This window comes from Etheostoma spectabile, chromosome 13 (genome assembly GCF_008692095.1).
Source record: "Etheostoma spectabile isolate EspeVRDwgs_2016 chromosome 13, UIUC_Espe_1.0, whole genome shotgun sequence".
NCBI classification, from domain to species: Eukaryota; Metazoa; Chordata; class Actinopteri; order Perciformes; family Percidae; genus Etheostoma; species Etheostoma spectabile.
Genome location: NC_045745.1, coordinates 9,208,139 through 9,230,996, shown reverse-complemented (window position 1 = coordinate 9,230,996; position 22,858 = coordinate 9,208,139). Strand labels below are relative to the sequence as shown.

General features: G+C 40.5%; 1 protein-coding gene and 1 long non-coding RNA gene across 3 annotated transcripts in view; one reads left to right on the top strand and one right to left on the bottom strand.

Moving 5' to 3' along the window:
- The window catches only part of sgcd (sarcoglycan, delta (dystrophin-associated glycoprotein)), a 361,460-nt gene that overhangs the window by 95,679 nt on the left and 242,923 nt on the right, over positions 1 to 22,858 (top strand). The window lies entirely within an intron of this gene.
- Positions 11,964 to 22,858, bottom strand: part of LOC116701076 (uncharacterized) — a 20,792-nt gene continuing 9,897 nt past the window's right edge. The window contains exon 3 of the long non-coding RNA XR_004334802.1: positions 11,964 to 11,974. This is a non-coding gene — a long non-coding RNA (uncharacterized LOC116701076). The remainder of the gene's footprint in view (positions 11,975 to 22,858) is intronic.

Below are 22,858 nucleotides of genomic sequence, written 5' to 3'. Positions count from 1 at the left end.
GCATGTAGAGGTCTGTAATTTGTATCATAGGTACACTTCAACTGTGAGATGTAAAAAAAAAAGACTAAAATGACAAGACTTTTAGTTGACTAAAACGTGACTAACAAAAGTTATGTGAATGACTAAATATGACAAACTAATAAGTACATTTGGAATAAGACTAAATTAAAAATAGGTGAAAAAAAATTAACAGTAGACTAATGTATAACCCACTTAACTTGTCATGACAAAACCGAATGACACTTACTAAAAGAAGCGTTATGTCATAAACATTTATGACTTGTTTATAATGTTTTATGGCGCGTTCATGACAGTGTCATGTCACTCTAATGTGGATACCTTCAAGTAAAGTGTAAATATTAAATCTCTGCATAAGCAATGTTTAGGAGGTTAACAGTTGATTTGTGGCCAGATTAACTCTTTCACCTGCAGCGCATGTCTGCCCAAGTCATTTATTATAATATCCAAAGGGGAAGCTGGCATGCACAGAATAATATTTCTGTCTAAAGCTTTTACAGTTGAGCTTGATTTATTGTTTGCAGAGTGGAAAATGCAGAAAATCACCAACAACGGTGATGAATTACCAACAATGAATTATTTTAACCAGACTGGGAAGGAAAACAGATTTAATAGAATCAGTCTCCTGTTATCAGCCCTGCTTATTTTAAAATCCCCAGTTATTCTTGATTTGGTATGTACACCAGTGAAATCCACTTCTCTCCTGATTTTATTAACGTTACTGCATGTGGTATTTCAAGTATTTATATATGGTGTTTAAATATGTATACAAATGTGTTCTGTTACCAACATGTATTGCTTTAATGTGGCACTTTCTCCTTTAATTTGATCTGTTTAGGCATGAATGCAAGATCCGGGGGCCCTTTTGGCTTGTGAATTCTCTTTGAGCATCGAACAAAGCGCACTCATTAAATCCTTAAAATACCCGTAATGTGTGTCATTAGGTCAGTTATACTGGTTTTCCTATATGTAGCCTATTGTCCCTATATATTTATAACTTTTAGGGTGGCTGTGACATCTGTTCTGGGATTAAGGATTTTTTTTTCTAAAGTGTTATTTAAGCTTCTGCGTAAGCGGGGGCCAATCATCATCATCATGGAGAAACTTGTGGCAGAGAATTATGATATCAATTCTAAACTAGGAAATTGTCAAAAATGGAGTCATATTTTTCCCTGGATTGTGCAGGCCTCGTTACGAGGTAGAGAGCCAGACGCCAAATGAGTCAAATTAACTTCATGCTTCATCCGCACAAAGCACATTGCTATCGCCATGAGTGACCACTTTATTCGGCTTGTTTTCTGTTATTTGGCGAGGGGGTAACATTAGGGTGGAGTTAGCAAGCTAACACCGACTGGCTGGCTTGCTAGTTCCGCCGTGCTTTCATGCTGCGTTGGTTACAGAGAATGAGTTAAACGGCGGGCTAACGTTAGCGGTCCGCTGACCCACTGCCGCTGGGTCTGATGTAAGCGGTCTTCTGAACCACTGCCGCTGGGTCTGATGTTAGCAATCCACTGACCCACTGCCGCTGGGTCTGATGTTAGCAATCCGCTGACCCACTGCCGCTGGGTCTGATGTTAGCGGTCCGCTGGGTCTGATGTTAGTGGTCTGCTGACCCACCGCTGCTGGGTCTAAAGTTAGCGGTCCCCTGACCCACTGCCGCTGGGTCTAACTGACCCTCCTCACTCCCTGCAACTCCGAGAACGTCTCCTGAGCGTTGGCGGCTCTCTTCCCAGCGAGCTGCGACACTGTTTATGGCCCCACCGATGCATATTGTCACTATGACAACTAACAACAATCGCCAGTTGTTGTTGTGTCCCAATCAAATGACATTGGGAAACAGTTTTATGGCCTTTCTATTATTTTATTTCAATAGGATAATCATTGGCGATACCCAGCCCTAGCAGCCACATTACTAAAGCCTTTAATAGACGAGGTAAGTAATGAACTGAACGAATGTAGTTAATGAACTGGACGGTACTTAATGCAGCTTTATAAGTTACTGATCATGAACAAGTCCAGCTAAACATAAAATTACTTCAGATCAGTGAAGTTTCCGTTCACCACTGACGTCTATTAGCCGTCCACCTAGACTGGTCCATTATCACCCTTAAAGTAAGGAAGGGAACACATCTAAACCCTTAAAATCAGCTCATTTCCACTATCCATCTTGTTTTAAAAGTGGCTTAACAAATCCATTATTTTGTGCATGAGAACCAATAATTAGGTCTTTTGTAGATCATTATGTTTCTGTGTTATGAAGGCGGCAGGAGATGTGTTCTATTACACCACAGGACTGCATTAAAAATGTGATTTTACTCATCAGTGACTCGCAACCCTTAATAGCCGACTTTCCATTATGTGGATCACATCCGTCCATTAACACTTTTTATGAAAGCTTCTGTTAACGGCTGTTAATGCCGAGCTGAAATCCTACCTGAAGCCTCCGGCCCGGTCTTGACTCTCATTCAGTCCTGCAGCCATGTTGTCTGGTAACTCTGGTTGTCATAAATGCAGAAAATATACGAGGTGTGCTCATTTCTGAACAGAGCTTAAAGGTTCAGTCCCAAAGTACAGAACTCTCAAGCTTGCATATTGTTTATATTTTGAGGTGTGTGTGTGTGTGTGTGTGTGTGTGTGTGTGTGTGTGTGTGTGTGTGTGTGTGTGTGTGTGTGTGTGTGTGTGTGTGTGTGTGTGTGTGTGTGTGTGTGTGTGTGTGTGTGTGTGTGTGTGTGTGTGTGTGTCTGTGTGTGTGTCTGTGTGTATATGTGTTTTCCATCTTCTTTGACTTTCCTTGACTCTTCAATTTAATCCTGGCACTCAGCGTCAGATGTTCTTCAAAGTCAACCTGTCTCCATTTCGTCTCGTGTTCTTAGAAACCTATTGTGCGTTTCCGATAATTTGTCTCAGCGCGGGGGCGGGAGGGTCGTCGTCCCTTTGGAGTAGACCTTTTGAAAAGCCAAAAGTACATTTAGATGTAACCTCTTCATTTGAAAGACTCGTCTTTGAGAACTTGAGGTGAGGGGACAGGTGTCTCCGCATCTCAACTTACTAATGTGCACTCTCATTGTAGAGGCAATTTCCAACACTAAGAGTATGACAAGAACAGCAACATGTGAAAAATGGGGAATTGAATGTGACAACTTTGAGTAAATTGCATCACTTAGCATCCATTTTTCTTTTTTTTTTACTTCCGACTACAACTACACAAGTCAATGACTATTTGGCTCGGCAACACAGTACAGCAGACAAGCTGTAATGTTCAATTCTGACATCCCATCTTCCATTGCAGTAGCTTTATACAACATATGGAGAGAGAGGTGGAGAGTTTTCTGCAGCAGTGGCTGGCTGGCTGAAGCTGTATGTTCATTTATGTTTTCATAAAAGAAGTCAGGAAGGTGTTTATTTTATAATTAAAGAGTGAGTGTAGCTTGTGTTCCAAGGTGAAGTTCCACTGGTTCATTAATCATTCAGCGCCAGCTCTGCTCACCATTCAGATCAACGGAAGTCACACGGCGCCACGCTCGAGTCTCACTGGCAGGGGTATTATCCTGCTCTTTTTTTTACCAATAATTACCAGCGGTTAATGCACAGACTGTGAAAGTGAAGCCAAAACATCGGGATCACCCCTCGGATGGGACATGAGCCAAACTAAAAACTCAACGTACTGTACACGTCAAATATTTTATTTTTTAAAGATGTTTTCTATCATTTTATGTAGTTCTGCTCACGCCGATGTTTGTCCAAGTGTGCGTTGTTTTGATTGGTTGGTTTTTGTTAGTTATTTAATCCCCAATTATTATTATTATTATTATTATTATTAATTTATTTATTTATTTATTTTGCCTGTAAAACCGTGCCTGTATTCTTCATATTTATGTAGAATTATAATTTGCTCTTGTGTGAAATATGCGGCTCTGGCAGATGTTTGCGATTGGTCGTGCTGTGCAAACCCCGGCTCTTTTTATGTGAACGTGCTCCGCTGGATTGGGAAAACCAGGGTTGATTGAACTGTTACCCACCGTCGGGGGACAGGTTATGCAGGACCGTGGTTGTTGGGTTAGGTGAAGCCGGGGAACTGAGAGAAATCCAGTGGGTTGCTGATCTTGATTCATAGTCCAGGCCTCTGTCCTTCCCCGTAAACTGACATTTTTCATCTTCATCACACGATCAATAAAACTTAATTGTACAAAAAGCCTTTAGACCTGATGACTGGGTGTCATCAGGTTGCAGGTCTCGACCTGATGACCCCCATTACGGGTAATTTAAGGATTTAATCAGTGTGCTTTGTTTGAAAAATTGAAGGAGAAAGTGCCACATTTTAAACAAAGCTCCACTCACAAGGCCTCCTGTTATTTCTACAGAAGCATTGACTGAGTCTTTGTCCCCGGTTTTACTCCCCTCCAAAGATACAGTAAATCACAATAACTGCTGCTTCGGCCCAGCGTGCCTCCACAAAACGTGACAAGGTTGAGGTGGAGAGAGGTGGCTGCTCGTGTTAGTCGGCTGATTAAAAGAAATCTTGTTACTGCACATTTTTTGTGCGGAGCGGCTGATAATGTCCCTGTAATGAAAGTCGGTCCCGGCCGCTAACGGGATTACAGCTGAGAAATGAACACGCAGCATTTCTCTACAAGGTGGCGAGTTTTAACAGCTCTCTATCTAGTTATTCTTTGTCTCATCACTTTTTCCCATTGGGTCTTGTTTTACTTACTTTTGCTTTTAGCTGGAGCCATTACAGAGAGCCTGCTTCATGCGTTTACAGGCCTCGGTCCAACCGAGTGCGGCTGTTGCCACGGTAGACGAATCTCCCTTCATTTATCTATCCTGCCGCAGACTATGTTCTACGTGGGCAGCTATTTTCATAAACCGACATTTCAACCTCTCCGTTTTCAAGAATAACATCATGCACAGCTGTCAGTTATCAGAAAAGTGTTCGGTAACACGTACCCGTGTACGTATGCCATGACAGACCTGTAGGGGGCAGTGTAACGAGAAGCTTAAGCCCACGTTAGCCAATCAGAATCCCCAAAATAGCAACAACGTTTTTCAAATGTAAAATAGCCTCTTTAACCAAATGAACATATTATGACACAGGGTCTATTTTGGGATGACAACACGGTTTTGTGCATTCTAAGTGTTAGCGCTTCTAATTGAGTTACAGTGTGTCATATTGCAATTCTGTATTCATTCAGTCATCATGTGAGAACCAAGGGGGTAACCAAGGGGGGTAACCAAGGGGGTAAGCGGGCGTCCACGAAGCGGAGCTCCTGTGGCGCCATTTTAATGCTACAAAGCATCCCATTGACTCCCATGCATTTTGGCGCCACTTTGACAGCAAATAACTTTACATCTGAAGCGTTTAAAGACGCCATCTGTCCGTTGTTTATTTCTAAAGAAACACGACAATTTATGAAAGCCACCATTATCTTGTATCTCATGTTATGGCTCCGTAGCGGACGTTTTAAAAAAAATAGTCTAACGATTGTTTCATAACCAGGAGACTTACTGTCGCATAGTCGACAAATCACCGTATTGTCAGGAGAAGCTGGCAGACAGTTTGGACTTACATCAGTTGTTTAGGTTTAATTACTAATGTTAACTAGCGTGTTAGTTAGCAGTAATTAGCCTGTCTATGCTGTCTCCTTACATATACCTACCTCTCCGTCTCTAATGATTGGGAATGATTGAGATTTCTCTTGCACAGCTACCAGAAGACTTACAACTTTCAGACATCTTGCTCATGTCACATCTACGTCTTCCAGCTTCAGTGGAGTCTGCGCAGTAACGCTCAGTATCATCGGAAAAGAGCTTCTAACAGACTTCAGTGGTCTCCATCCAGAGCAACGGGATCTGTTGGTCCATTTCTTTAACTGTCTATATTGCCAATGCTTATAACTGGAGGAGTTTTTGTTGTTAAGTCTGAAAAGATAACATGACATCAGGTTTTTTTTTTATTTTTATAAAAGGGTCAAAATTATGGAGCTCTCCGCCCGACCACTTGAAATGTATCAAGTAACAATCAATGTAACATTGACCACCTTCAAAACAAATACCAAATCATGGTTAATTCAGGAGTAATCTTGCTCTCATATTTAGTTTTTACACTGTGCTCTCTCTGTATACTTTCCTTTTTCATTTAATTTAATCTTTGTCTTTTAATAATATTAAACTGTAATTTTTATTCTTAACCAAAAGCCCTACTAGGGACAAGTGTTGTAAATTAGCTTCAGCTAAAAACACTATGATACATACACCAGATGACTGTTAAAATAAACCTTTAATAATAATAATCACTGTGATGTCATCAGGTTTTTTTTCCAATTGGAGATATCAGAAAGAAGTGAGCATTAAGGAAGCTGGGAGGGTTTGCGTTGATTTGCATTTTGGGAAATGTACTATCCAGTGTCAGAATGTTAAAAGTCAGAATATCTCGCTCGCTGCTGCTTTCAATTTTGAGCACGTACCGCCTCGTATGAGTCTCACCGCTTTGCATTTGGAAGTTCAACACTAAAACACTCTAGTGTCTTTAAATATACAGTACCGTGGGCTTGGTAAGCGCAGTAATCTCTATCGGTGTCACACCGACGGAGCAAATCTCAGATAAGAAATTATTCATGACAATGTGTTAAATGTTTTTTGTTTTTTTTTAAAGCGCTTCATAATGAAATGGAGGGCGGTCGCCTCTACACGGTGTGTGACCTAATCTGCCGACACCCCCGAACATGGAATATACCGCGGTCACCAGCTGAAAGCCCTCTGTGCGTTCATTCGTTTAACATTACTAATAATAGTTTGGTCAATGAACAATGAACAAAGCAAAACGTCGCTGTTCATTCGTTTTCTGGGCTTGTTACTGCTTCAGTGTGTTTCTACGGTAACACAGATCACTTAGGAAATTTGTGGGCAGCATATGAATTTTATACCGGCGATTTTAGAGCCGAAGGTGCGAGCGCATTATTGTTGTAAATCAGGAATAACCCTGTTCAGTTAGACTAGATTATCCTGCTTATGCTTCGGCCACTTGACAATATGTTAAAGACTTTATTGTTTAACAATGTGGAAATTTGTTGCTTGCGTGCCCCCCCCATGCTTCTATTACAAACATACATACAGACAGATGTACAAAATACATATATTAACATACATTTTTGGGGCTTTTTAGGCCTTTATTTGACAGGACAGGTGGAGACATGAAAGGGGAGACAGAGGGGGAGTGACGGAGGCGAACCAAGGCCCGCTGCGTCGAGGAATAAACCTCTATATTTGGGCGCCGGCTCTACTAACCGAGCTATCTGGGCGCCCACCCATGCATACATAAATGTTACTGAACAAACCACACAGCGAGGTTTCTCTAACACTAATCCCTTAGTAAAAAAACCAAAAAGCAAGTAATGAATGTAATCGTAGTCCAAAGAGATCCTCCCAGTCCGACTTTAAAAGAGTAAACAGTGTGTTGGAATAATTATTACTTTACTAATCAAATGAGTCCATCCATCTTTGTCCGCTAATCCGGTGCCGGGTCGCGGGGGCAGCAGCTCCAACAGGGGACCCCAAACTTCCCTTTCCCAAGCCACACCTCCGACTGGGGGATCCAGAGGCGTTCCCAGGCCAGCTTGGAGATGTAATCCCTCCACCTAGTCCTGGGTCTTCCCCGAGGCCTCCTCCCTGCTGGACGTGCCTGGACCACCTGGAGGGGGATCCTTACCAGGTCCCCAAATCAAACAGGTGTACACTGATAATGTATTTATTTACTAACCATAGTGTAGTTATCAGGAAGTAATGCACACCGGCCTCCAGCCAATTGGAAATGAGTTCATCTAAATGCTTGGGATTTTAATTTGACTATAGACTGAAAAACTGCATTTGTCTTGGGTCTGATCATCTGCTTTTGGCTAATTTCGGATGAACAGCAACACATTTTGTGCGCTTGCAGTCCATGCGTGAAATAAGGTCACACTTCCTCTCTGAGCCGTTGTGTTTGTTTCCTTTCTCCCACACCGCCTCCCTCTTTCTTTCCCTCCAACTCACTAATTACTTTTGGTTTTGGAGCAGCTTCATTAATTCTGTAGTAATAATGCTGCGTTGACCACAGTAGCTGACAGTAAATCATAATTAACACATAACGCTTCCACAGCAACAAGGCAAATGCAGGGCTTAAAGTATCCCGGCACCGTGCCGGATCTCTGGCGTGCTGCCGTGAGGAAAAATAAATAAATTATTTTGGGAACTTGCATGCGGTTTTCGGTGCATTTTTGGGTCTAATGATTTCACCTTCCAATCGAATGAGAGGAACGCAGCTCTAACTAACGCAGAGCTTAAAGTACTCGGGCCTGGTGCCGGATTTCTGGGCTACGACTATTTTAGAAAAAGAAATAAATTAAAAAGTCCACATGGGATTTGTTTTTCGATGCGCTAGGTTTAACCAATCATCGAACTCCAACCTACCAATGAAACGAGTTCTAGCCAATCAGATGCAAAGTAGGGCTGGTTGTGAAGCAACTAGTGACAACATGGACAAAATCATGAATGTATATTTGTTTTTTTGGATAATGACCTGGCCAAAGTACCACACAACATCTAGAAAGTTTTGTTTTCACAATGATTCAATGTAGGATTATCATATTATTCCAAAATGAAAATCTACATTGACTCTTAATTTAATATATGGATGGAAGAAGTACAAATTTATCTCACTACTTTTAGTCTTGTGCAATTTAAGGACTTTGACTTTTTTGGCAGTCAAATTAACTTTAATGAGTGCATATCTAAACATTAAAAAGTTTTAGACTCAGGATATTTTTCTACTTTTGCTTTTTAACTGCCTCCACATTGATCATGCAGGATCGTGAAAGTGTAAATGAGCTCACGGTGCCATTGTATGAACAACGTGCTGCTCTTTGCTTTTTTTGGGAACAATTGGAAGTAAGGGGAAGCAAAAAGAAGCTTTTATTTTGAACGACTCACTTTAGCTGTTGACTTTTCCATTCTTGCCAATAAAAGAGGGTTGATATCCGAATGCAAATGAACGGACTACATAGGAGGAAATATCATTCTAATATGAGGCTACCAAATCAATAATGGTTTTCACTAACGACAAAACAACAAATTACCCCTGCATTTTGTGACAGTTTGTCTTTATCCGTTTTGTTTTCCTTAAATGGTCCAGGGGTGCCAGCCAGGTCTCTCTCCTGACATCTGAGATGGTCTTAGTCCAGTTAAAGGTGTAGGTCTGTTGTATTTTGTATGTAGGATATAAATCAAACCACACAAGCGTGCACATATAAAAATGTACACCCTACACACGAAACCAATGAAAAGATAAACCCAGGAAAATACAAACCCACAATTCAAGGTTCAAATCAAATAATAATAATATATTTAATACAAAAATCAAGCAAAGCACCGAGTCCCACAGAAAAAAAACTGTTTTGTCCAAAAATACCAAAATAAAAGGCCACCAAAAATCCAACGAAAAATTCCACCTCTGTTTTTTTCTTATATATTAGTTTTGTTTTTGGACCAAAACAGAAAATAAATCAGTTTGTCTCAACGATCCAGGTCCAGCAGACTACAGGTGGCCAGTTTCCCTTCAGGCTCCGCCAGACCACGTAGACCACTAAGTTGTGCTGAACTTGTGTGACTCAGCTGAGTTATTGAGTAGCTGCTTCTCATCTTCACTAAACTAAATGCACCCATATTTATTTATTTATTTTTAACATTTAAATGCTTCCAAAAGATGAATATGCACACTGGCGCTCGCACGCGCACTCGCACACTACTGTTATTCAAATGCTCACTGGTTTGAGTTATGGACCCTTTTCTTTTCGAATAGTGAACTCTTTGAAGAGAGGACTGACAGAGATGGAGTGCAGGAATAATTGTTTCATTGCTCCGTTTGAAGCAGGCCACATCCATCAGGGTGCCGCGTGTCCTACAGTGAATGTGTACAATGTGTGGATGGGGGTGGGGATGGGGGTGGGGATGGGTTTTGGTGATAGTGGGGATCGGAGGAACAAAGTCGCTGTACTTGTGAGCTGCTTGGAGATTCCCGCTGAGTTGCGTGGAATGTACAGAGACGATGAAGCACAACGCTATCTGAGCTTTTTCAGCAGGAATAGGCTGAGCTTTAGCCGTAGGGAGGCTGACGTTGTCACTGACGTCTCGAGGCTCCCTTCACACTGTAAGGGTCATATTTGTTGAATTTGTAAGCATGCTTGCAAGCAATAAATATTTGATGTAAAAACTGGATTCATGATTGCGTGGGTACGTTTGATTTTAGTATCTGTAATTGTGGAACCAAAAGCTTTTGTAAGATGGATGAGAACAGACCAGACAAGACCTTTTACTAATTATGAATTAGTCAACATAAGATATTAGACAAACTATAATGATCTTAACAACATAATGATCGAGACCAAAAACAGATGCATCCACATTATGGCCTCATTTGGAGCCAGAGTCTGCGCAGTAGTTACCGGGTGGTGGAGCCATGGTATCAAAGTCCCACCCCTACACCCGCTCGACCAATCACAGTCAACCATTGCTGTCAATCAAAAGGTTTCACCCTGTTTTCTTCATTTAAAAAAAAAAAACTAATAAAAACCAAACTTGTCAGGAAAATGAACACTTTGTAAAACCGAAGAACTACCATGAATGAAATGAAAACCATCTTTGGAAAAATGTTCCATCTGCTAACATGGAGGGGCGGGGCTTATGGCCTGATGTTTCGGCTTTACTTTAAGGGAGCTGTCGAGCTGTCCTATCTTTATATGCAATCTATGATTGAAACTGAACGTATTCACCAGTCAGCATGCTGGGAAAAAAACCAGCCCTCATCAGATTGTAGGCTGCTCCACTTCTCCCTTAAAATACATCAAACATACCCCTCAACAGAGACTAGAGTCCCGTCTCCGCTAATTAAGATGCCTTGGATGCCCCCTGTTTACTGGAATGAAGCCGTATGAAGTGTGCATCAATTGTTAATAGGGAAAACGCTAGACTCGCTAACATCGGATCGTTTTCCTCTCGTCTGTTTTGAAGTCATCACGTGTGGTTTGTGCCGCTGACTGCAGGATTCCAGAGTTTGATTTCCATAAAGTTACAGTTTTTGGTTTGAACTTCCGAATGTCAGAGTTCATGATATTCACAACGGGAACTGGGACCTAAATACAGACTCTGAGGCCCACCTGGTAGTTTTAATGACAGTTTCAGAGGTCAAATAAACAGGCACAGCGTGCAGTCAGTCGGAGCGTCGGACGTCATCACAAAGGTCATTACAGGAACAGGAAGGGTCCAGACCAGAGCCCGACTGATATGGATATTTGGCTATTTAAAAATCCCATATACTGTCAATTTTATAAAAAAAATCCAGAAACCCGTTACAAAACAAACCGATTTCCGTTAGTTATTTATGAGTTCCCACTAAAATAATATAATTATGTGTTTTATTGTCACAACAGAACATCAAAATATATTAAAGTTCTGATAAATAAAATGTATAAAAATACAAACTTAAGATATGAAACTTAAAGTCCTTTGAACAAAAACACATTAACAAATAATAAATATAATCAGTGTTGCCAACAGGGACGTTGTAGTTGTAGAGAGCAAAAAAAAAAGAAGAAATTACTGAAAATTTGACCCAAGGACAACATGAGGGTTAAATTATAAAAAGGCTACAAAACGTTCATGCAGGCTGAAACTCAACCGTGCCGTTTTATCGAGATAAAGCTATAAACAGAAGGACACTCCGCTAACCCATCATCATCCTCATCATCTTCATCCTACTCATTTTAACCAGGGAGTGAATTAAATCAGTCCACTTTTTGTGACTCACCTGCTCTGGTTCATTCTAATTCGGTCTCGTCCTCTTTCTGGTAGCGCTGAGAGTTTGTTGACAAGCTGAGCGGGACACCAAAGGTCAGCGCTGGTCTTCCTGCCTCTTAGTATGAGACGCTCTCTCCACCTGAACTAGATTACACCATAAATCAGTGGCTTGCATTAGGAGCCAGCAGTAATCCAGCCTGGAGGGAGGCTGCTGTGTTTGACCGAGTGCATGTCAGAGTTTCCTGTAGGGCTGCACAACTAACCGCACTTTTATCCAAATTGTAATATGGACTCGTGCAATATCCAGCTTTCAAGGGGGCCGGGTGCAATGTTTGTTGAAGCAAAATATGTGTCAAAGCAGTCTGAAAGTATCGTGGTGCTGCAGAGACATCCCGGCCTACAAACACGATCCTGCAGATAGGCCTTTCACAATAACACAGTTTTTGCTGGATGATAAGTTGTCCCAGGAAATTATTGCAATAAACGATAATATTGTTGTTCTGAGACCATTTTCGTCTAATATCGTAATAATGACATAATAAGGTAGGTACACCTTTTCAAAGATCAGTAAAGTATTATTTCTAGAGAATATATATAACGCTGGAACTGGAAGACATTTTAAGTATCTGCCACATGGCGAGTAAATGTTGGTTCCGAAACACGCACACACACACACACACACACACACACACACACACACACACACACACACAACACACACAACACACACACACACACACACACACACACACACACACACACACACACACACACACCGCGCACACGCACGCACACACCCACGCACGCACACAAACGGAAAAAGTATCAAGGGAAGTTTTCCAATTCAATAATACAACAGCATCTTTCCAAAGGTCAAAAGCAATCCTGTTGTATATCATGATTTCAATTTTGGCCAAAAATAGATGCAAATATGTTTTTTATTTCCATAATCAAGCAGCCCTACAACATTTTGTTCATCAGCATACTGTGTGGTAGTAGTAGTATATAGTAGTAGTAGTAGTAGTAGTAGTAGTGTAGTAGTATGTGTGTGTGTGTTTCTGTGTGTGGGTGGTCACTGATTTCTGTGTAATCCAATAACTTCTACTTGCACCCCCTCAGTTCTTGAACAAAATGACATTATCAAATGTTCCTTAAAATGTTATCCTGCACTCTGCGTCTGAGCTGTATGCAAATAAGTTTGATATTTTTTGTGTAGGTTCCAGATAATGCTTATGAGAGAGAAATGCAAGCTGCTGTGCCTAATTTCTATAATCTGCTCCAGTTTTAAATATAAAGTGGGGACATCACCCAACTAATACAAACTAAGTGTAGTCCCAAATAAAGTACAAGTTTTTGATACTGTCTTCCTTGGAAAAAAGCTCCTTAGTTGTTTGTTCAAGCAGCAATTATGACTCATATTTAGGTTTCTGGTGGCTGCGCCCTCTAGTGGCTTCTTGGACAAACCCCAATTCCAATGAAGTTGCAGGCATAAAATTCAAAATTATTGAAAAGGAGTTGTTGTGACGGCATATATACACGGCTAAGGAACGTACCAGAGGATATTAACCCAAACCTCAATCCTTTTCTGAATCTTTTTTCTTTTTCTTAAACCTAACCAAACCGCGACCATTTCACAACTTACATATTTAAAACCGCGACCTTTACATTCTCTGGTGAAGGGGAGGACGGGAAGCCCTCCTGTGTATTAGCAAGGGGTGCTAATTCATGAAACGACCGTGAGGTCATATTAGAGGGCAGGAATATTATAAACTCATATTGTCATATTTGTTTTAATTTTGCACCATGCAGGTCCATGTAGATATGACGGAGCTGTAACTGTCAACTATACAAGTTAGTTACTATACAAGTAAGTCCCTGTGACTTTATGTTCACTGGTTTTCATTGATAATAAGACAGTTCGAAGCTTAAACAGAACAAAAGTGTTCAGGAGGAGGGGCCTAAACCACAGGTGGTAGATGTCCGATTACCCTAAAAGAATCATAAAAAGGTACTTTTACTCCCATGTTTACGAAAAAGTGAGGCTTAAGAAACCTAACATAGTGGGAAAGATATGACTGAAAAGCAAGCTATTAGTCCAAATGAGATGTTTAAAGCAGCGAGTGGCTTCATTTATTCAACTCCAACCAGCACAAAGACATCACTGTAAATTAAAACAAATCTGCTGCGGCACACATTTTTGGCCAAGATTGTAGTGGGTAAAATAAATAAATAAGAGACGGTAACTTCTAAAACTAATAAACGAAGCAGAGGAGTCCGCTTTTCAATGCTCGAAAGGACGGTTTGTAAATGTGAGATATGTTCTCACCCCTCTATCGCTGCTCATGCACCACAGATTTAGTGGCTTACGTAGTTTTTATTTCCCTGAGCATTGTGTTCAGATAATCCAACCCGCTGTAAAGGAAACCTCTCATCAAGGCAGCAGCACTTCAGAGACTCGCTACAACATGGCGTCTCTCAGCAGCTGCAGGCTCGTCCCAGTTTGTCCCAAGTCTCCCTAAACAACTTCTCTGCTTCGTTGGGGGAAATTGGCATCGTCATGGCAACATGTTACATCACCGCAGGCCTGTACTACGAAGCGAGATCAACAGGCCCCTGGATTTAGTTACCCGGCTTCACCTAGTTCAATCAACCCGGGGTTTCCCGGTCCGGCGACGCACGCGTTCCCATAAAAGAGGCGGGGTTTGCACAGCACGACCAATCGGAAACATCTACCAGAGACGCATATTTTGCATAAGAAGTAATTCAACATAAATATGAAGAATAGAGCCCCACCGCTATATCGGCGGGCTGATATTAGGCATTTCTCGATCTATCGGTATTTGCCGGTAATGGCCAATTTAAAAAAAAAAGAAAAAAAAAAGAAAAAGAAAAAAGAATGCTATGTTGTAAGATGGATTCTGATTGGCTGTCAGTGGCTCTATTGTTCATTAAATTGCTGTGTGTGTGTGTGTGTGCGTGCGTGTGTGTGTGTGCGCGTGTGTGTGCGCGTGTGTTCGTTCGTGCATATAGTTATGATTATTGGTGTTGACGGTCCTTAAGTCCCTCACTTTCTCTCTCTTTGTTCTTTTTTGTCATCTCTAGCCTTTCTTCCTCTTTCCGCCTTTCTACCTCATTCTCTCCCTCTGCCTCTCACGGATTAAAAAAAGATAATTTCACAGGAATTCCTCTCAGCCGTCGTCATTCCCGCTCATCACAGCAGTGACGACGTCACTAATATGTAACCGCGACCTCCAAAAGTTTCCTCTGAAAAGTTATCAAAGACTTTCCAAAGTAGTGTTGAGAGGCGCTGAGGAGCAGAGCCTCTCTTTTCCCAGATCATTTTTTTTTACCATTACTTCAATGACCTTTTCTGTTTCATCAGGCCGCTTGTAGGGGAAACACGGGAGACAGGATGACATTCAGCCGTCCAGGTACGGGATTTCTTGGGATTTTTTGTGTGATTCTGCAACAAACTCACAGGCAAACATAACATGCAACACAGAATGTGGATACAAAACCTAATCATTGTAGGTATGAGTGCTGCTGTGCTTATTATCATAACTAGGGCTGGGCCGGTATGCTTCTGGTTTTTGGGTGCTGATTGGATTTGTATTGCGATTTTCATGCACGGCGATTATAGAAGTACTGCGCTTCGATAGCGTTGAGGATTCTAGACACTATTTGTTGTCACTTTTGACGTTTTCAACACTAACCTTTTGGAGGTTTTACAGTTATTTTTGTAATTTATGTTCAATAAACCTAATTTATAGGAAATCATCCCTAATGTTTGAGTTAGAAAAGCAGAAAATAGGAATTATTTTGATTAAAATTAAAGGAATGGATGTTGATGGATAATCACAGACTGGAATATGTCAACTTTTACTCAATACTATTTCAAAAACACTTCAATTTGTTTTCCAAATGCTATAAAATTGAATAAGACCCAAAATTAATGAAAGTAGAGATTTGTACTTGGCAAAGAGCGTTGGGTGGAATCAATCATGTTATTTTGGGGAATTAAAAAGAACATTGATATAGGACAACACAACGCAGTGACACAACGCTTCTAGAGACAACATACTATTCCATGTCTGTCCACTGCCACTAGGGAATAAAGGGAAAAGCCCCAAAAAAACTGTCTTTTAAAACTTCACAGGGTCTGACATTTACACCTGGACATGGATTTTCTGAATCGGTCTGTTGTGCTGCAGCCTCGGGTTTTAAAAGACAAGAGCAGGAGTCATATGTCGTTAGTCTAATGGTAACAAACTGTGCATTACGCATAGTAAGTCATGTTGTCAATGAACATGAGGGTAAGATTTTTATCAACTTAATAGTATTCCGTACAGTATGTCCGGTTATCTGACTACAGATGTAGAAGTAAGGTACAATGTTTGTTTCTGTTTTTTTTTTATTAAATAGAAAATTTATTTTAGATTTAGTGCATTTGTGTGTAACTTTTATTGTTCAAAAAAAAATAAAGTTAGACGGGACCATTGGCCCCCGGGCATCTTTACATTATCAAATCTGGCACTGTGTAAAAAAACATATGAACGGAAATATTTTGGAGAATTATTGATTGAATAAAAACAAAAATTACGATATGGTGATTCTGGGGAAAGGAATCGATTTTGAAAATCGTCGCGTCAAAAACAATTAAAAAAATCACAATACATACATACACCAATCACAAGTCATAATTTGACATGTGCTTCAATTCTGGAAGAGAGCAGTTTATTTAACACCGCTGTTATCAACCACGGTAGACTAAAAATAGCGCCTCTCAAGGGTGAAAGGGGTGAGTCTGTAAGCACATGGGTTCAGTTCTAGTGCCCCCCCCCCCCGCAATCAAGTACCCTTGAGCAAGGTACTCCACCTTCAGCTGCTACAGCATAGCCGCTGAACAAACCCAGGTGTACACTTGTGCAGATGTGCTAAGAAAATACATTCAAAGCTCAGAAAGGTTATTCCGGAGCACCGGATGATTAAATAAAAAGGTAGAGGAAAACATGGAAACTGAAGCTGAGTAATGCTGGATTCATGCTCCGGATAAGCATCGCTGGTTCTCATCTTCAAAGGACTCGAGTTGTGTTCCTCCATGCTTCTGTGCCTCTTCTCCCTCCTTCCCATCTGCTGGAGAGAATTACCTCGCATTAAAGCATCTTCTGGAAATGAGTGCAGCTAGCAAGTGATTAACAATATAGGCCATCTAAAAGGATTTCCTTAATACACTAATAATGCAAGTTGTGTCTTAAAGTGGAAGTAATTTATGCAAAAAAAAGACCATGGCAATGGGTTTAACTCGTCTAAACCTATCTGTTCGTTCTTCTGATCTTAACTCTTAACTAGTCAAAATAATTCATAATTTCTGCTTTTTTAACTCAAATATTAGGTATAATTGTATATAAATGAGCGTAATTGACCATGAATTCCAAAAGGTAGTGTAACACTAGTTGTAGTAAGGTGGAGTTAGTGAAAACTCATAAAGTCTGAAAAAGGGACGACAATTTCAATTGTTTGTCTGTTTTTGAGCCGGGAGAATGACAAGGGTTAAAAGCCTGTTGTACTGATGCGAGGACCAGTTATTGTTATAGTTTTAATACTACTAGGCCTATTAGGAGGTGCGAATTAATTCAGGTAGGACTGTTGTTAGACATATTTTATTATGTGTATCATGAGGTGGTCCGTGGAAATTCTTGATTACAAATAGTGGTCCACACACACAAAAAGTCTGAAAGCCCCTTCCTTATAGGACAAGGGTGCATCTTCAATTCCTGTCCACTAAAAGTTCTGTTTTTGCCGCCGACATCCTCCGATTATTTATTATTCTTATTAAGTGTCTGACAACACTGTGGAAAGGATCCCGACAGAGATAGACCTTTTTGTTAAAGAGCAAGGTCCTAGCGCCAAACTCACCAGGTTCCATTTAAATAAACACTACTTTTAGCGTGTATAGAGCCAGCATGTTTTTTATTTTTTTTTTACATGTAAATAGGTGAATTAAGGGTTTATTTCAATCAGACCAGAGTAGTGTTAAAGTAACAGTAGAAAGACACAAACCAAGGGAGCTTTTGATTTAGTTTCTGTCGACTTTGAGTGAAGTGTGTTTGTTTTTTGACAATGACAGTTTATTTAAATGGACTCTGGCCCGATTTGGCAATAGTGATTCCGCAGATGTTTTAAGTTAAACAAAAAGATTACATTAGAAGAATAGATTCAACTTTATTGTCATTGTGCAGTGTACAAGTAAAAAGGCAGCAAAATGCAGTTTGCGTCCAACCAGAAGTGCAAAAAAAGCCGAAAAGTGCAATGTGATTATCAAACATAGACAGGTGGTGCATGGGAATAAGAACATATATTGCAGTGTTATAAAAGCGGAATAAAATAAATATGGCTATGCAATGTGAGTGGTGTGTGTGTGAACACCATGTACAGATAAGTGCAACGTAGTATCAGTGACATTATACTAGTAAGAATATCATAGATATACGCAGTGTATTAACAGAATAACTATGGATTTACTGAATGAGCCATATAGACCGGTATGTACAGATATGTAGTATCAGTGACATTATACTAGAAGTAAATGTCACTGAGACATTATACTAGAAGTAAGAATAATATAGATATACACAGTGCATTAACAGAATATATTATAAGAAAAACAGAATAAACATGGATATAATGAATGAGCCATATAGACTTATGTACTGTATGTGCAGCTATGTGCAGTGTGATAACAAATGAGTAGAAATAATAAGTGTATGTGCAGGGTAAGCTTTGCATTATTATAATGTATATGGCTATGCATAGGTGTAATTACACCTAAAAAAGGAGCTCACTCCTTAGGTCCCATCTCCGTAGGATCCTTTCCATCATGTTGTCAGTAGGGTTGGGTAGCCTTGTGTTTTTAGGCTCGCTCGCTTTGCATGTTGCTCGGTTGTAAGTTATAGTGTCATCATTACCCCAGAGATCTTTACGTGAACCTCCATGATGAGAACCCTTTGTAACCTTTTTTTTTTTGTTATTACGTGATTGTTCACTTTGGCTCGAAAGGTGCTTTGAAGGACCCGGGTTTACTCGACTCCGGAGGCTTTGTATTGATTGAGATAATCAAACGGCGCTGGAGTAAGGAGGTTTCCAGAGGACAGCAGTGATGGTGTTTTAGTGCAGCTTGTCACCACTTGACTTACAGTCGCCCTGTTTTAGGGTTGTACTTCATTGTGTCCTTTACTCTGTGCCGCGGCACGCAGTCAAGTGGGAGGGCACTGTCTCAAGTCACACACACACACACACACACACACATATACACACACACACACATATACACACACACACACAAATCAAGTGGACACAACCTCATGGGAGCACACATATGCCTTTATGCACAGACAGACACACACTTGGCTTTCTTGGAGATTCACTGTTGCTGTAAAATGATCTTGTAAAAGAGTGGTGGGAGCCTCCTGCTTCATCTCTAGAAGGTTCATTAACTGACACACACACACACACACACACACACACACACACACACACACACACACACACACACACACACACACACACACACACACACACACATAAAAGGACCCCTGCAAGGAATTCATTCATTTTAAAGACCCTCTCACGTTATGCCTGTTTATTTGATTTCCGAACCATTAGGATAGCAGCTTTCCAAGACGCTATCTTTTTTTTATTTTTTTTTTAGGGTCTCTCTCAGCTTTACTCACTGTAGCACTATGTCCCATAAAGAAGCCCTGTCTGAAGACTGGTTTCCCCTGATACTAGTGTCACAGCAATTCTACAATTGAACTACAAACTATGGTTTTTCTACAACCATGGTTTTAAACTACATTTTGACATGACACCCGAAACAGAAGTCCTCTAGCTCCTGAACCATCGGACAATGACAAAAACAAGCTCTTACCAGAAATCACTTATCTGCTTATACAATATGTATATCGGGACCATGCTCAAAAATCACTTTTTATATTATAACCTCCAAAAAAACGAAACAAAACAAGGCCCCACAAGAGCACAAGATGAACAGAATCATAGAGAAGAGTGTAGCCAAAGCATTGCTTCTGTTGCACTCTTCAATTATTTTACTGGGACTGATGTGGTTTGATACCAACCCTTCATCACAAACCCTTCTGAAGTTGTTGTGAGCTCTTTGATGTGTTTAGCAGCTTTAGCATCATTAGCATTACCGTTTAGCTTCTACAGCCAGCCTGTACACAAGGCTTGTGTCTCCATGTTTAGGACATTATTCACTTCCGCTTAGCATTTAGCTTTTAATTACTCCCTGGACCCTAAGTGGACACTATTGCGATGAATATGATGTTCACGAGTTCAACAACATGACATGTGGCTTGGAAGTGCTGCTAGAACTGCTTGGAGCAGAATGAATGCAGTACCATCAAAGTTCACGAGGTTAAAGACTCTGTTCCCGTGTCATTTCTGCCTGAGTACTCTGTTCAGCCGCGTGGATAACAACCACCAAACACAGTATTCACACTAACACGACGCTTTGCCTCTCGGCCTCCTATGTCTACCTCTTACATCCCACCATCATTTTTCCATTTTATTTTGTAACATTAAAACAGGTTGACAAGGACAAAGCACATACACATTATACAAATCAATGTTTTCCTTGTCAACCTGTTTTGATTAATGTAACACATTAATGTGAGGATTATTCTGCATTGAGTACTTTTAATAACATTAAAGGTGCCCTGCCACACATCTTTCATTACTTTGTGGTAATGTCTGAAGTTCTTCCACGGACTCTGTAAAAACATTTTGTGGAAAACAATGCCTCTGTTACAGTGTTTCAAGCCATTCTAGCGTGGTATAGAAAGCCTGCAGGACGGTTTGTGCCACTTCTTATTAATCCGTCCCTCCTGGATTTCTCAGCCTTTTTTTCAGATTGTTGCGGCCCAAAAAGCCTGATGTTGCGGGAGCTTTTGTAAAGAATTGTGATAAAAGTTGCCATGTTTTTTGTAATTTTGCAATGAAGTTGCTGGAGACAGAGAAAGTTTAAAAAAAAATAAGGAAACCTGTTTTGAGGAGAAAAAATTGACTCTAGTTTTCCTAGTAACCTTACCAATAAGGCTGAGGATGCTGCAAATGAAAATGTCTGGTGGATTTAAGACAACAAATAATAATTTATTGAAGGAATCCAATTTTAATGTCAGTAGCTTGTTGATCTGTACATTATTAGTTCATTTCCTATCCTGGCCTGGGACACACATTTATACAATTTAATAAAGTACTTATTAGACTTTACCTTTTTTTTGTTGTTGTTTATTTGAACATGTAAAAAAAAAAAAAAAAAAAAAAACATTAAAATATTTATACACCTACATTCATGCATACAAATATAATCATTGCACTTACAATAACGAGTGTTGCTGTCCTCAATTTAGGTCATCTTGTGCGTCTCATCTCCGGGTTTTTGTACATCCACCGTGTGTGTGTGGGTGTCTGTGTGTTTGTGTGTGTCTGTGTGTGTGCGTCAACATGAATCTCATGCTCATGAATATTAATGAGCTCAGGCCACATGACGTCAGACTGACCCGCTATGGTAATTTATTTCTCCTCTTATTTCTTCTCGGTGGCTGGAGCTGACAGAGGAGGTAGCCGTTCATTTTTACATTCACCACATACAACACACAACACAAACACGCAATATATTTAAAAAAATGCAAGTAAAAGGGGTTTTGTGCGGCAGGGCTCCTTCAGTACATTTTCCTGATGATACATGTACTGGAGTAACATTGTCAGTGCAGGGCTTTGACTTGTAACAGAGTATTTTTACAGTGTGGTATTAGTACTTTTACTCAAAGGTTGTGTTCTTCCAACACTGCATTGGTTGTTTTGGTGCATGGGCAGTCAAAAATACCAGCATTGCAGAACGTATTTATTTACTTAATTTCATTATTATATGCCACATTTAGCAATAATAAACAGATTAATTGTCTGTCAACATAGCCGTCAGTTGCAGCCCTACAGTTATTGGTTGTCTGAGCAGCTGCTGTGTGTTCTGTCAACCCTGTTCCTCTGGGTTCACAGTCTCCTCTTGTATATTCATGTCAGCATATTCATAGCTGGTAGTGAACCATCTGTGAACTTGGCCTGTGCCAGGGCAACTTTCTGCCCCGGTGATACGAGCCAAGTTTGACCCCCGCTGCGTCATTTTGCAAATGTGTGTGTTAATATAGGGGGGTGGGAACCATGTCTGACAAGACAGGTTACAGGGAAGATGAGCAGAATTAGTCAGTCAGTCAATACGTTTACATGCAGACTAATATTTAACAATTATTCCGAATGTGACTATAATTTTTTTATATCTGATACAGGTCTTGTAAACAGCATATTCTGGTGGATATTATGAAAAAGGAATGAAAGAGGGATGGTGTGTTTGCACGGCTAACAAGCCTTTTGAAACTGAAAAAAAATCTTATTTTACACAGCTGCATGTAAATGTAAATGTAAATGTGCTGTATTTATATAGCGCTTTTCCAGTCTTAACAACTGCTCAAAGCGCTTTTACATCTACAGGAAACATTCACCATTCACACACATTCATACACTGTGGCCGGGGCTGCCGTACAAGGTGCCACCTGCTCATCAGATAAACACTCACACACATTCACACGCCGATGCGCAGCACCGGGGGCAACTCGGGGTTCAGTGTCTTGCCCAAGGACACTTCGACAATGACTGCAGGGGCGGGGATCAAACCACCAATCTTCTGATTGGCAGGCAACCGCTCTACCACTGAGCCACGGCCGTAAACAGGAATATTAAGCCAGAATTATTTGATTAGGACAATGCACATCAATCAACATTTCTGTAAATGCGCTGTAAATCTGTAAATAAGTGGAATATTCACTTTCATGAGCCATGTAAACAGCTTAGTCGGAATAACGTGCAAAAACTAAAATATAATGTGCATGTAATCGTAGTCTCTGTCTCCTAAGGGTGGGAATCACCAGACGCCCCCCCCCC